Below are 16089 nucleotides of genomic sequence, written 5' to 3' on the forward strand. Positions count from 1 at the left end.
AGTCCTTGGGGTTGCAAAGGCTGGCACATGACTGAGCAACTGAACTGAACTGAATACACGGAATAATGTCAATTTTCTACACGTAAATCTAAAAACTTAATGAAATTTCTATCAGAATCTTGAGTGTTCTTTTTAAATTTAACATGTTGAATGATTTTAAAATCTAACTGGAAGACTAATAGTTAAGATTAGCTAAGAAAAAGAAGTATAACCATATAGATAACTAAATGGTCAATTAAATACAAAATAATCCTCATAATATTTGGCAAAGTGTAAATAACTCATGTATAAATGTTTTCTATAAATCATTAAAAATTTGATGAATATATATTTTTTAATGGACAAAAAAGAAATAAAATTCAGGGATGAAATGAAAATGGTTAACAGCACAAGGAAAATTCATACATACCAATAAGAAAATAAAAATTAAAAAACAAGAGATATATTTTACTTTTATAATTAGCAAAAAGACTGGTAATACATAGTACAGACAAGAATGTGGCAAAATAGGCACATTCATTTATTTCTTGGTAAAGGTATAAATTTATACAATATTCTAGAGGAGAAATTGATAGTATCTATCTTAATGTTATCTGTAAGGTATGAAATTATAAGCAACTTTCACAGTTACAGGTTTCTATATTAGAATTCTTATAGACCATGTTGCTAGAAAGATTATGTTTTAAGAAAAAGAACTAAAGAAAATTTATAAGACAGAAGCAATAATATGGAAGGCAGAGAAAGTATAGACATATATAAAATGTACACAACTGAAAAATAAGAAAAAGAAACTTTCCAGGAAGCATATTACCTGTACAAAAGAAACTATAACAAAATGGGGGAGACTTCCAAGGCCACATGGGGAACAAGTCTGAAATAACAGAGGAGGAAAAAGCCTCATGAAACTGAAAGCAAAAGAGGGCTCAATGATTTTAAACTGTGTGAGGTCCTTGATTAAGTCTTAAAGCAGAAGCAGGACCTGAGCTGTTGCCACATTTATAAATTCCTACACATGCTAGTAAAGTAATGCTCAAAATTCTCCAAGCAAGGCTTCAGCAATATGTGAAGCGTGAACTTCCTGATGTTCAAGCTGGTTTTAGAAAAGGCAGAGGAACCAGAGATCAAATTGCCAACATCCACTGGATCATGGAGAAAGCAAGAGAGTTTCAAAAAAACATCTATTTCTGCTTTATTGACTATGCCAAAGCCTTTGACTGTGTGCATCACAATAAACTGTGGAAAATTCTGAAAGAGATGGGAATACCAGACCACCTGATCTGCCTCTTGAGAAATTTGGATGCAGGTCAGGAAGCAACAGTTAGAACTGGACATGGAACAACAGACTGGTTCCAAACAGGAAAAGGAGTACGTCAAGGCTGTATATTGTCACCCTGTTTATTTAACTTATATGCAGAGAACATCAGGAGAAACGCTGGACTGGAAGAAACACAAGCTGGAATCAAGACTGCCAGGAGAAATCTCAATAACCTCAGATATGCAGATGACACCACCCTTATGGCAGAAAGTGAAGAGGACCTCAAAAGCCTCTTGATGAAAGTGAAAGTGGAGAGTGAAAAAGTTGGCTTAAAGCTCAACATTCAGAAAACGAAGATCATGGTATCCGGTCCCATCACCTCATGGGAAACAGATGAGGAAACAGTGGAAACAGTGTCAGACTTTATTTTTCTGGGCTCCAAAATCACTGCAGATGGTGACTGCAGCCATGAAATTAAAAGACGCTTACTCCTTGGAAGGAAAGTTATGGCCAACCTAGACAGCATATTCAAAAGCAGAGACGTTACTTTGCCAACAAAGGTTCGTCTAGTCAAGGCTATGGTTTTTCCTGTGGTCATGTATGGATGTGAGAGTTGGACTGTGAAGAAGGCTGAGCGCCGAAGAATTGATGCTTTTGAACTGTGGTGTTGGAGAAGACTCTTGAGAGTCTCCCTTGGACTGCAAGGAGATCCAACCAGTCCATTCTGAAGGAGATCAGCCCTGGGATTTCTTTGGAAGGAATGATGCTAAAGCTGAACCTCCAATACTTTGGCCACCTTATGCGAAGAGTTGACTCATTGGAAAAGACTCTGATGCTGGGAGGGATTGGGGGCAGGAGGAGAAGGGGACGACAGAGGATGAGATGGCTGGATGGCATCACTGACTCAATGGACGTGAGTCTCAGTGAACTCCAGGAGTTGGTGATGGACAGGGAGGCCTGGCGTGTTGCGATTCATGCGGTCGTAAAGAGTCGGACATGACTAAGCGACTGACCTGATCTGATCTGATGCGGTAAAGAGCAAGTTTGGAGACGGCAATGGCACCCCACTCCAGTACTCTTGCCTGGAAAATCCCATGGATGGAGGAGCCTGGAAGGCTGCGGTCCATGGGGTCGCTGAGGGTTGGACACGACTGAGCAACTTCACTTTCACTTTTAACTTTCATGCATTGGGGAAGGAAATGGCAACCCACTCCAGTGTTCTTGCCTGGAGAATCCCAGGGACGGGGGAGCCTGGTAGGCTGCCATCTATGGGGTCGCACAGAGTTGGACACGACTGAAGTGACTCAGCAATAGCAATAGCAAAAAGAGCAAGTTAAGTGTTTGCTATGAAGGCTACCTTTTTCAGATTCTAGAGGTTTCGGGCTGTTCTGTGATTTCAGACACTGCCGTAACTTGTGACACTCCCTGGCTGTTAGTCTGTAATTTCAGAAGCAGAAGGAGAAAGTAGCATATTTACATCTATTTTTCATTACTAAAATGCCCTCCACTCTGTATCTACAGCTGAAACCAAATATTTTCTTATAAGATGCTATTTAACAAAATACAAGGGTAATATATGTATTAGGTCAAAAGAAAATACACATTTCCTAATATTTTTATCAAAAAATCTTTCTTTAAATACCATAAATTCCTTACGCAGTTTTTTTAAATTATTAAAATATTTTACTTTTATCTTTTAAATAATTGAATCCAACTACGTTTTAGCATAGAGATGGCTCACAAAAGGAAACATTAAATGGATGATGAAGTACACTACAGCCTTAAATATAAAACACCTATTTGTTGTTGTTGTTCAGTCTCTAAGTCATGTCTGACTCTTTGCATGGACTGCAGTGCACCAGGCTTCCCTGTCCTTCACTATCTCCTGGAGTTTGCTCAAATTCATTTCCAGTGAGTCAGTGACATTATCTAATCATTTCATCCTTTGCGGCCCTCTTTTCTTTTTGTCTTCAATCTTTCCCTACATCAGGGTCTTTCCAACAAGAAGGCTCTTCACATCAAGTGGCCAAAGTGTCGGAGATTCAGTTGCCACCTCAGTCCTTCCAATGAATATTCAGGACTGATTTCTTTTAGGATTGACTGGTTTGATCTCCTTGCTGTCCAAGGGACTTTCAAGAGTCTTCTCCAGCAACTCAATTCAAAAGCATCAAAAACACTTATACTCCGTGTCTTAGTGTACTCAGGATACTTTGACAAAATATCATATATTAGGTGATAAACAGCAGACATTTGTTTTCCCACAGCTCTGAAGGCTAGAAATCCAAGATCAAAGTGCCAGGATGAATGATTTCTGGGGCTTTCCAAGTGGTGCTAGTGATAAAGGACCTGCCTGCCAGTACAGGAGATCTTAGTGATGCAAGGTCGATCCTTAGGTTAGGAAGATCCCCTGATGGAAGGCATGGCAACCCACTTCAGTATTTTTGCCTAAAGAATCCCATGGGCCCATGAGCCTGGAGGGCTACAGTCCATGGGTCTCAAAAAGTCAGACATGACTGAAGAAACTTAGGATGAATGATTTCTAGAGAGGACTTTCTTTCTAGCTTATAGCTTAGAGAAAGCTACCTTCAAGCTGTGCCTTCACATCCCTAGGGGGAGAGAGTGACCAAGATCTCTGGTTTCTCTTAAAAGAGCACTCATCCTTTCCTTTCCTTCTGACCTTACTGAAATGTAAGGATCTCCCAAAGGCACCATCTCTAGATAGGATCACAATGGGGGTTAGGGCTTCAGCATATGAATTTGAGCAAGGGGGAAGTAGGGAGAGACACTAAATTCAGAGAACTTCATAAGCTATTAACAATTTCAGTCAACCAACCAACCAACATACATTTTTTTATGTGTCAAGCACTATTTTGGGAGTTGATAATACAATGATTAAAAAGGACAGAAAATGCCTCACCTTCCTGGAACTCATATTCTGAGAAAAGGGAGGAACAGTCAAACAATACATACATAAGCAACATTCTTCTAAGTACTCTGAGGAAAACACAGCAAGAGTGAGGTTAGAGGGAGCAGAAACTACTTTAGCCAGATGTATCTGAAGAAGGTTATTTCAAGACACGGCCTTTTAGTTAAGAGGTAAATCATGAAGTAACAATGACCTAGTTAAGCCAATCACAAAATTCTCAGAAAGCATTTATTCTACATAAGTATCCTTCCAAAGCTAACAAATTTTGGCCACGATTCTCTGTACTGTGAAAAGGTTTTAAATAGTAAATTCCTGACTCTTCCCTTCAGAATCACAATATTCAGAAACAATATGTAAAGCAAGTAAACATTCAAAGAGAAAAGGATATAGTACACTTGAAATCAAATCTATTGATATGTAGTAAATGTGCCTTACGATACCACTTTCCTAAATGTTTTTACCTGAGTAAAGTCTAAAATTTTAAGTCCATCAAAAAAATATAGAGAAAACATATAGACCCTGGAAGCCACCTCACCCTGCCTCAAAATTTCTCAGATTTTTCAAGCTTTGGGTGTGTTTTCTACTTCAACATTCATTTTTGGCTGCTGTGAGTATAAACATCTTTTCTCCATTACTTTGTAGTCCACCATCTGGTTGAGACAGAAAAAGACTCCATGACTTACCTACCAAATAAAGTACATGGATTTTTAAAGAATTTGCTCAAACCATTCTCTTCATTTACTGGTGAGGTCTGTGGCTTTGTTCTAGAATGGTTGAGGTCAGACTGTGACCTCAGATAAGTAGGAAAATACAGTAAATATATCCCTTGAGATTGTAAACTAGAGTATTCAAAAATAACAGGTTTGCCTCACCACTGGATGAGAATAAGGCTTGGCCACATTGTAAGTCCATGTTTTCCTACTTTTTGGCAATACCATTACACATACACACAGAAATCTACCACTAAGCACTGCTCAAAAACACTGGGTACAAAAAAATCCACCTGCACTCTAAGAATTTTCCTTGGGTGATTAACAATCTCATAAAGAAGGTAAACCATGAACTCTTAAAGTGACAAAGGTACTTATAAACATCCTAATTGTAAATAGGATTACTGTAAATAAACATTTAAATTATATTTTACCAATTTATGTGATCCTGAAATGAAAATTTTAAGTTATTTAAATTTATAAGACAAGTTAAAGATCTAATTCAATATCATAAAAAAAGGGAGAGAGCAGAATGTTAGTCTTATAATTGGCATCTAGCGGAGAGAGGAGCCCCATGTTTTTTCCAAGATAGAGTCAAAATGGGAGGATTTATCTCACTGGAGAAAGTAACACTGTTTAGACAGTAAGGAGCAATCAAACCTGGGCTGAGTGTAGGGGATCTTAAAGAGTTAGTGCTCATTTTATGAAGTGTTTATGTGTTAGAGATACATATTGAAGTACTTATGTGAAAGGTGATAGGTCGTTTCCAGGAAACATTTCTAGGTGTGATGAATGAACAAACGAAATTGTGGACACTCTGTAAAAGAGAAGAACAAATGTGACTCCATATTGAATCTTTTACTTTAACCTTTGTATTCTATTGCTTTTGCTACAAGTTAAGAATGCTGCCTATAGCCTGAGATAAGTTACTGGATAGCCCTTTCCGAAGGCTGTAACCTTTAGAGTTATAACAGTTTTCCATTCACAGAGATAAAACGCTGCATAATAGAAAATAACATTTCTCTTGCTGGCTGTTAGGCTGTGCTATGCTGGGTTGTGTCTGACTCTTTGTGACCCCATGGACTGTAGCCCACCAGGCTCCCCTGTCCATGGAATTTTCTAGGCAAGAATACTGGAGTGGGTTGCTGTTTCCTTCAGGGTATCATTCCAACCCACAGATTGAACCCAAGTCTCTTGCATCTTCTGCATTGGCAGATGGATGCTTTAACACTGTTGTCAGCTGGGAAGTCCCTGTCTGTTGGAGGTTTACATGAATATGGTGACCTGCCTATGTAGACAGCTGCAAGAACAAAAGATTCAGGCACTAAGAAGTCTGCAGCAATCAACCACACCTCACCCCTTTCAGTATTAAAAAAGCGTGAATCCTAACTCAGGGTAGATGATTTTTTGGGATACTATCCAATCATCTTCTCCATTTGCTGACTTTCCAAATAAAGTTCCTACTGCTTGCTCAAAAAAAAAAAAAAAAAAATTCAGTGTCACAGAATAAGAATGATAATGATGATTCTATACCATCTCTGACATGTGTTAATATAAACCCTGGCATTAGTATAGCTCACAAGGGGTCATGTACTATCTAACTTGAAAATAAATCATGACTATGAAATTAGCATCCAGCCTTGAATCACTCAATTAAAAATAAGCAAAACTTCTAAGACCAAATAAACATATAAAAGTAATATACACTTTCTGCTAAAATTTTACACAGAATCATACTATGAGAATATAAGTAATTAAATTTATGGTAGATTCTTAATCCAGTTTTTGGTATTAAAAACTTTTTGCAGAAAATCTTCTCTTTAATGAAGGCAATTCATTAAAACTGAGATAACTAGTTTTAAATTAAAAGCAGGTTAAAAAACTTTGTCTTAAAATTAGTTTTTAATTTCCCTTTTAATTGAAGGATAACTGCTTTACAATGCTGTACCAACCTCCACCTTACAATAGCAAGAATCAGCCTTAATTACACATATATGCCCTCCCTGCCGGAGCCTCCCTCCCTGCTATCATCCTTCCCTTCTAGGTTGTCACAGAACACCAGGCTGGGCTCCTTGCCTATATAGCAACCTCCCACCAGCCATCTATTTCACACATGATAGTGTATATACATAAATATTACTTTCTTAATTTGTACACCCTCTCCTTCCCCCACTCTGTTCACAAGTCCATTCTCTACGTCTGTGTCCCCATTCCTTCCCTGAAAGGAGGTTCATTAGTTCTATTTCTCTAGATTCCATATATATGCAGTAATATACAATATTCGTTTTTCTTTCTTACTTGACTCTTTTTAATAGGCTCTAGGTTCATCCACTTCACTACAACTGACTCAAATTCATTCTTTATTATGGCTGAGTAATAGTCCATTGCACAGATACACCACAGCTTCTTTATCTATTCATCTACTAATGGACATCTACGTTGCCTTTATGTCCTGTAACAGTGCTTCCATGTCCTGTAAATAGCTACTGTAAATACTGCTGTAATGAATACTGGGGTCCATATGTCTTTTTGAATTATGGTTTAAAAAATCTTTATTTTCTGAGTTCTGAAGTTAGGAAATGTTACTTTTTCTGTCCCCTCAAAATCTATTATCAAATTCATGCTCTGTCTATGTTATCTTAAATAATCTATGTAATCTATGTTATCTCAGATTTGTGAAGTGGTAGCAAACATTTTAAATTTCTATTGTTGTGTAAGTCAGAAAAAACATTTTCACAATGGTCAATTAGTCTATAGAATTGAAGATGGTATTCCTCTAATGAATTCAAAATTACACAATTAAGTTTTGATAAAGGGACAACTTGATTTTCAAAATTATTACAATAGGAAGGAGAAAATTCACATGATACCTTTAAATATTAACCGGTATAAAATTTCAAAAATGTATACCTATAATGTCAGTTCTCAAAAATGTTTCCAATCTTGGAACTCTATGAAATTAAAAGGTCAATTTTCTCATTACTGCTATTTACTAACAATCTATCTGGTCAATTATACATTTTTACCATTGGTAGTACTCTTGCCTGGAAAATCCTATGGACAGAGGAGCCTGGTAGGCTGCAGTCCACGGGGTCGCTAAGAGTCGGACACGACTGAGCGACTTCACTTTCACTTTTCACTTTCATGCACTGGAGAAGAAAATGACAACCCACTCCAGTGTTCTTGCCTGGAGAATCCCAGGGATGGGGGAGCCTGGTGGGCTGCCGTCTATGGGGTGGCACAGAGTCGGACACAACTGAAGTGACTTAGCAGCAGCAGCAGAACTAAAAATATTATTTTTGCTTTTCTAAAAACTGAATATTTGGATGATAAAAGGGGGAAGGGTGCTTTCCTAAAGTATTTATAATTTTGTTATTGTTTAAACTCTTTTGAAAAATCTAGTCTTTTTTTAAGAGTTTATTGTTTTCATTTTGAAAAAGTATATCATTTGTATGTGCTAAAAAATGATCCTTATTTAAAAGAAAAAGTTGCTAACTCCTAAGTTAGGGAAAGGTTAACACCTAAGTTAGGGAATAATGAATGAGAAGAAATAGTATTATTCCAAATCCTGAAAGATGATGCTTCACTCAATATGCCAGCAAATTTGGAAAACTCAGCAGCGGCCACAGGACTGGAAAAGGTCAGTTTTCATTCCAATCCCAAAGAAAGGCAATGCCAAAGAATGCTCAAACTACCGCACAATTGCACTCATCTCACACACTAGTAAAGTAATGCTCAAAATTCTCCAAGCAAGGCTTCAGCAATATGTGAAGTGTGAACTTCCTGATGTTCAAGCTGGTTTTAGAAAAGGCAGAGGAACCAGAGATCAAATTGCCAACATCCACTGGATCATGGAGAAAGCAAGAAAGTTTCAGAAAAACATCTATTTCTGCTTTATTGACTATGCCAAAGCCTTTGACTGTGTGCATCACAATAAACTGTGGAAAATTCTGAAAGAGATGGGAATACCAGACCACCTGATCTGCCTCTTGAGAAATTTGGATGCAGGTCAGGAAGCAACAGTTAGAACTGGACATGGAACAACAGACTGGTTCCAAACAGGAAAAGGAGTACGTCAAGGCTGTATATTGTCACCCTGTTTATTTAACTTATATGCAGAGAACATCAGGAGAAACGCTGGACTGGAAGAAACACAAGCTGGAATCAAGACTGCCAGGAGAAATCTCAATAACCTCAGATATGCAGATGACACCACCCTTATGGCAGAAAGTGAAGAGGAACTAAAAAGCCTCTTGATGAAAGTGAAAGCGGAGAGTGAAAAAGTTGGCTTAAAGCTCAACATTCAGAAAACGAAGATCATGGCATCCGGTCCCACCACTTCATGGCAAATAGATGGGGAAACAGTGGAAACAGTGTCAGACTTTATTTTTCTGGGCTCCAAAATCACTGCAGATGGTGACTGCAGCCATGAAATTAAAAGACGCTTACTCCTTGGAAGGAAAGCTATGACCAACCTAGACAGCATATTCAAAAGCAGAGACATTACTTTGCCAACAAAGATTCGTCTAGTCAAGGCTATGGTTTTTTCTGTGGTCATGTATGGATGTGAGAGTTGGACTGTAAGGAAGGCTGAGTGCTGAAGAACTGATGCTTTTGAACTGTGGTGTTGGAGAAGAACTGTGGTGTTGGAGAGTCCCTTGGACTGCAAGGAGATCCAACCAGTCCATTCTGAAGATTAGCCCTGGGATTTCTTTGGAAGGAATGATGCTAAAGCTGAAACTCCAGTACTTTGGCCACCTCATGCGAAGAGTTGACTCACTGGAAAAGACTCTGATGCTGGGAGGGATTGGGGGCAGGAGGAGAAGGGGACGACAGAGGATGAGATGGCTGGATGGCATCACTGACTTGATGGACGTGAGTCTGAGTGAACTCCGGGAGTTGGTGATGGACAGGGAGGCCTGGCGTGCTGCGATTCATGGGGTCGCAAAGAGTCGGACACGACTGAGCGACTGATCTGATCTGATCTGATCTGTGTTTATTCTCAAGATACTTAACACTTTGCAGGAGTGGGAGGTGACTTAACAACATCCTTGTTAGGAACACCAATCATGATCTTAGTGATCTGGATTCTAAAGATACAGGTAAAAAGGTAGAAACACAAGTTATAATTTACAGGACAAAAAATCAAATGAGTAGTAGCCATTTAGATATACTTGTAGAAAGATGGTAACAATAACCCTGTATACGAGACAGCAAAAGAGACACTGATGTATATATAGAACAGTCTTTTGGACTCTGTGGGAGAGCGAGAGGGTGGGATGATTTGGGAGAATGGCACTGAAACATGTATAATATCATATATGAAATGAGTTGCCAGTCCAGGTTCGATGCACGATATTGGATGCTTGGGGCTGGTGCACTGGGACGACCCAGAGGGATGGTATGGGGAGGGAAGAAGGAGGAGGGTTCAGGATGGGGAACACATGTATACCTGTGGTGGATTCATTTTGATATATGGCAAAACCAATACAATGTTGTAAAGTTAAAAAATAAAATTAAAAAAAATTTTTTTAATTAAAAAAAATTTTTAAAAAATGGAATGAAGCACATGAAATTCAGTAACTATCAGGAAAATGTAATATAATTGACTTTCTATAAAACTGAAGATGAAACAACGTATAAAGTAGTAGTCTTCCCAAGTAGTTTTTCTTTATTCTCTTGACATTTCTTTTTTATTTCAATAATTCTCACAGACACCTACAAGGACCAAGCAATAGTATATAAAAATAAACAAAAGATGTTTTTTAGCCACATGAAACATGAGAACTCCAAAATAGCTAATATATGGAATCTGGATCATAAAGAAGGCTGAGCACCAAAGGATTGATGCTTTTGAACTACGGTGTTGGAGAAGACTCTTGAGAGTTCATTGGACTGCAACATCAAACCAGTGAATCCCAAAGGACATCAATCCCAAATATGCATTGGAAGGACTGATGCTGAAGCTGAAACTGCAATACTTCGGCCACGTGATGCAAAGAACTGATTCCTTAGAAAAAACCCTGATGCTGGAAAAGATTGAAAGCGGGAGGAGAAGGGGATGACAGAGGATGAGATGGTTGGATGGCATGACCGACTAGATGGACATGACTCTCAGCAAGCTCTGGGTGATGGTGAAGGACAGGGAAGCCTGGCATGCTACAGTCCACGGGTTGCAAAGAGTTGGACACAACTGAGGGAGTGAACAACAACAACAACTCACCAGAGAGGTCAGCAGGCCAGTGTGAGGACAGCAGGTAAGACGGAGGGGCCTACCATTCCCGTAAGTATGAGTGTCCCTAGTGTTAATGGTCTGGATAAACCAGATCCAGTAAACTCTACGTCAAGAGAAAGCCAGCCCCATATTCAGCAGAAAGAGCTAAGAACGGAATCCACACAGACCAAGTCAGAGACAACAACAACAAAAAGAAAAAGGAAGGAAAAGAATATCAAGTCAAAGTGAAAGAAAGGAACAGCATCAGAAAAATCTACAAATTTTGCCACATCCTTTTAATCTGACAAAAATACAAGAGCACTATACAATCACGAGGGTAAAAAAAGCCTTAAATCACTCCTCCAGTTAAAAAGATCAAGAAAACTAATTTTGCATAAAAACAAAATAACAAAATTATTAAGTCAAATGCTAGACAATGTTTTATTTATATATTTATGGAACAGCATGACAGCCCTACAGAATATAAAGGCACAGCAGAAATATATATTTCAAAAAGAAATTTTAAATTCTATCCTTGTACATCAAGGTAAGTTAAAAGATATTATGAAAGTAATAAAGTAGATTATAGAATAATATGAATTATTATTAGAAAAATTCAGGAATGATGTAAGAAATTTTTAAAAATTGTAACAGAATAAATTAATTCAGAAATGATGACTAAATTAAAAAGAACATAATATGAAATGAGATGAATGGATAATACCTTAAGAGAACACATTTAAGAACACATTTAAGAACATTTATTTTCTTAACACCTTAAGAGAATAAGAGGAAACACATTTTACGTCAAAAGTAAATGAAAAAAGAGATGAAAAGCATTCAAGAATAAAGGGCAATAAGGAAGACAAAGAGTAACCAATACACACACAATTAGTCACCAGAATGAATAAAACACACAGAAGATAATACAGGTATTAAGTTTATAATTAATAAAAACTACTTGACATTTAGAGAGAGGAATTGAAACTATATATGTATATTAAAGGACACACTGGAAATCTAGGAAAATCAACCCAAAATGACCAATACCAAGACATATTATAGTAAAATTATTTGACTTTAAAAAGTAAGAAATTGAAAGAATAGACTGAAAAGAAGCAATACTTTATAATAAAAGAAAACAGAATAATATATTCAGATACCCATGAAATGAAAATAATAAGGAATCTCTTAATGAGCCACTATGCATGGGCATCCAAGAAATATCCTTAAAAAAGGAAAAGGAGAATATTTCCTCAAATAAAAGTGTATTTATTTAGTACACTACCATCTGTATATAGACATGCCTCACAGATATTGTGGGTTGATTCCAAACCACCACAATAAGTGATACTGAAATGAAGCAAGTCACACAAATATTTTGGCAAGTGTGACATAAAAGTTATGTTTACAGCATGCTTTCATCTATTAAGTGTGCAAATAGCATTATGTGTAAAAAAACAATGTAGTGACCTTAGTCAAAAAATACTTTACTGCTAAAAAATACCAGTCATCATTTGAGTCTTCAGTGAATTCTACTCATTTTGCTGGTGGAGGGTTTTGCCTCAGTGTTGATGGCTTCTGACTGATCAAGATGGTGGTTGCTGATGGCTGTGGTAGTATGGCAATTTCTTGAAATAAGGCTAGCAATGAAGTTGGCCACAACGACTGACTCTTCCTTTCACAAACACTCTCGGTAGCATGCAATGCTGCTTGATATATTGGACCCACAGTAGAACTTTTCCAAAACTAGAGTCAATCCTTCCAAACCCTGCCGTTTACCACCTAAACTTACATAATATTCTAAACCCTGGTTGTCATTTGACCACTTTCACAGCATTTTCACCTAAAGCAGATTTCATCTCAAGAAACCACTCTCCCTGCTAAACCAAAAGAAGCAACTCATAAATTTCAGTGACGTCTCTAGGCTCTATTTTCAATTCTACTTCTCTTGCTATTTCTACCATCAACTACATTTTGGTTTACTTATGCAGAACTGATTAATTCCTCACAAGTTATCAAGTTAAATGCTCAAGGATATCAAAGCCATTGCTTTAATGCCATAAAGCATAACTAATAATATTACAGTGGTCTCTGGCTAAGCACCCAACTTCCCAACAGCTGACTAGTATTCAGTTTAAAACTATACAAAAATACTAAGAATAATATCTATTCTTATTGAAGTAATGTAACCTTTGAAATCAGCAACAGAACACAGGTAAAAACCCATTTATGAGATCAACTGAAAGTCCTCTGAAACACTGGATTTTCACAATATTTTTTTAAATTAAATTCTCAAACAGAATACTCAACATACTATATAACTAAGCAACATCAATGGGGAATAGCATTTGGAGGAACAGACTCAATCTTTAAAGAGTTTGTATAGAAAATTCCCCAATCTAGCCATAGGTACCAATACTGACAACTATCAGAAATAATTTAACAATCAGCTAAGATCTATTAGTTAAACCTGTTAAAATGTGGTCACACTATGAGACACACAGTTTGATAAACTTCTAAATTTCCTCACTGCCTGTCACAGGTGTGATGTACTTGCTATGAGAGTCAAAGAAAGAAAACAGAAGACACTGGAATCCAAATTATACTAAGATAAGTTCTCTATTCATGTTTCATGAAAAGTCCTTTAAATAGCTACCTCAAACGCAGCATGACTCACTTTTCTTCCTCTGCTTGGGCTACACACCCTGGACAGAACAGGAAAGGAGAGGTAGTGCACACCCCCATTGTACTGCAGGCTTCATGTTCTTTGTTATTTCCTTCTGTTATCGGCACATTCACACCCCTCCAGCTAGCCTAGCAATCAGACCATGTCACAAAAATCAACACTGGCAGAATTCTCTGTAACAGTTAATGTTTTTGTTTTGCGTTTCTTTTTTTTTCCCCCAAAGTTTAAGGGTCTTACAAACATTCCACTTATTAATTATTCCATCTCTGGTTAGATTAAAATCATGACAAAGGCTCACCAACACTAGTCTAAGTGGAGGCAGATTTCTTTACAAGATTGAAAATTGAAGTACTACATTTTCAGATCACTTGAAAATACCTAGATTTTTCATGGTGATGAGAAGGTGTGAATTTTTTTTTTTCTTTTTCTGTATTGTACACCTCCACACATAAACTTTTCAGTCAATTTAATCCACTCTTGCCAGGTTATCTTTGTGTACTCCTGGATATTTTGCTTCATTTAGGATGTCCAGAGAAGCAAGCACCAATATATTATCCCTATCATCAAAAATAGCAGAAAAGAAAATGTTTTCTATTTCATTGAGCTCCACACACATTTAGAAAACTTGTATGTAATATATGGCTTAATATAAAAATTATATGGATTACCATAGTCCGAAGAAAATACACAATAAATACATTAACTTTCAAATATCTGAGAGATGACTGACAGGCCAAAAATTCAAGCAAAAAACTTTATATTCATGATTCCAAAACTCACTTTTGCTAAAATTTCATCTTACTTATATTTAGCATACAGTATTCTCCTTTGATATTCACAAATTTAATCACATCTTCTATTTCTTAAAAAGTACTAGACAGAACAAACTTTGTACCAGTTTTTTAAAAGGGCTATATTCCCAGAAAAAAATGAATTACACAAAGTAGGTTAAAGAGTAAAGCCCAAGATTTTCTCAATTCTTAATAATCAGGTACAATTAATTTAAAAATATTTATTAAAAATATACTTCCAAAAAGTCTAACACATAACCTATTTATGCATAAACTTATAAGTATAATACAGATATAGAGATTTATGAATTATCTCACAAATTGAGCTACACATATTTTTATTTGCCCCTCCTCTATCTACAATGACTATGAGTTGATTACTTAACACTAATTTCGTTAAAAAAAATTTACTCAAAATACTTACTTTAAATTAATGTATTTTAAGGTGGAATTGATTTCCTGTAGTAGCTACAACACATAATATTTAAACTTTAAAACATTCCTTCTTATTTCACTTCTAGACTAAGATGAGGTAGATGCACCTCTCCCTAGATTTCTCAGTAAGTACAGCTGAAAGGCTGGGACATTATCTTTAAAACAACTCTAAGAAGACTACAGAGGGAGACGAGAAAACAGACCACCTGGGAATCTGAGGACTCAGGAATGACACAGTATCAAATTTTTTAAGTTTGCTTTTAGTCTCCCTCATAAATTCCAAACTGGATAATGGAATGACCAGCAATGAGGACGTGCCAATGAGCACAAACTAAACAAGCCCAAAGAAAAGCTCTCCTTCTCTACCCAAAGGTTCATGAAAGGGGCAACCTAGCAGAACAGGTAACTTCTAGATAGTAAACGCCCTGCTGCTGCTACTGCTGCTAAGTCACTTCAGTCGTGTTCAACTCTGTGTGACCCCATAGACAGCAGCCCACCAGGCTCCCCCGTCCCTGGGATTCTCCAGGCAAGAACACTGGAGTGGGTAAGTAAACACCCTATGAGAGTCAAACCTCTTGGAAAAAAACATGATCCCTTCTCCAGCTCTATGAGCAAAGACCAAAATGATAAGCCCAGTAGTGATATAGAAACTAAACAGAATACCTGTCTTTGAGTTCAATTTGACTATTAGACTTCCTAGTACACTTTTCTATCACTTATTTAGCCAAGGTGATAAAATACTCCCTAAGTTAGTTTACTCTTTTTTACACATAGTGAGAAAAGGAGAGAGGTCCTTTTTGGTACTGAATGAAAATCACCTAAAAAATGTTTTCTTGGGAAGTATTGTTTCTAGTAAAAGGAAAGTATTTTTAATATTGAATATTAGTTTTAATATTGAATATTAGTTTTGAAAACTTTTAATACTGAATATCCATTTTGAAAACTGAAGTTGTTACTCTTAGACTGTCACTACTGACAGTAAAAGCAGTACTTCAGCAATTATGTTGTCACTATTGGCCTTCACTATGGAAAGCTCAAAGCGTTATGATGTCAGGTGTTGGTCTCTCAG

The 16089-nt window shown here is 37.0% G+C and overlaps 1 protein-coding gene across 33 annotated transcripts in view; it reads right to left on the reverse strand.

The window, feature by feature from the left end:
* CCDC91 (coiled-coil domain containing 91) overlaps window positions 1–16089 on the reverse strand; it is a 397753-nt gene that overhangs the window by 229846 nt on the left and 151818 nt on the right. The gene's annotated exons all lie outside the window — the stretch shown is intronic.

This window comes from Bos grunniens, chromosome 5 (assembly GCF_055505025.1).
Source record: "Bos grunniens cultivar Pamir isolate PY7600 chromosome 5, Bosgru_T2T1.0, whole genome shotgun sequence".
Taxonomy (NCBI): Eukaryota; Metazoa; Chordata; class Mammalia; order Artiodactyla; family Bovidae; genus Bos; species Bos grunniens.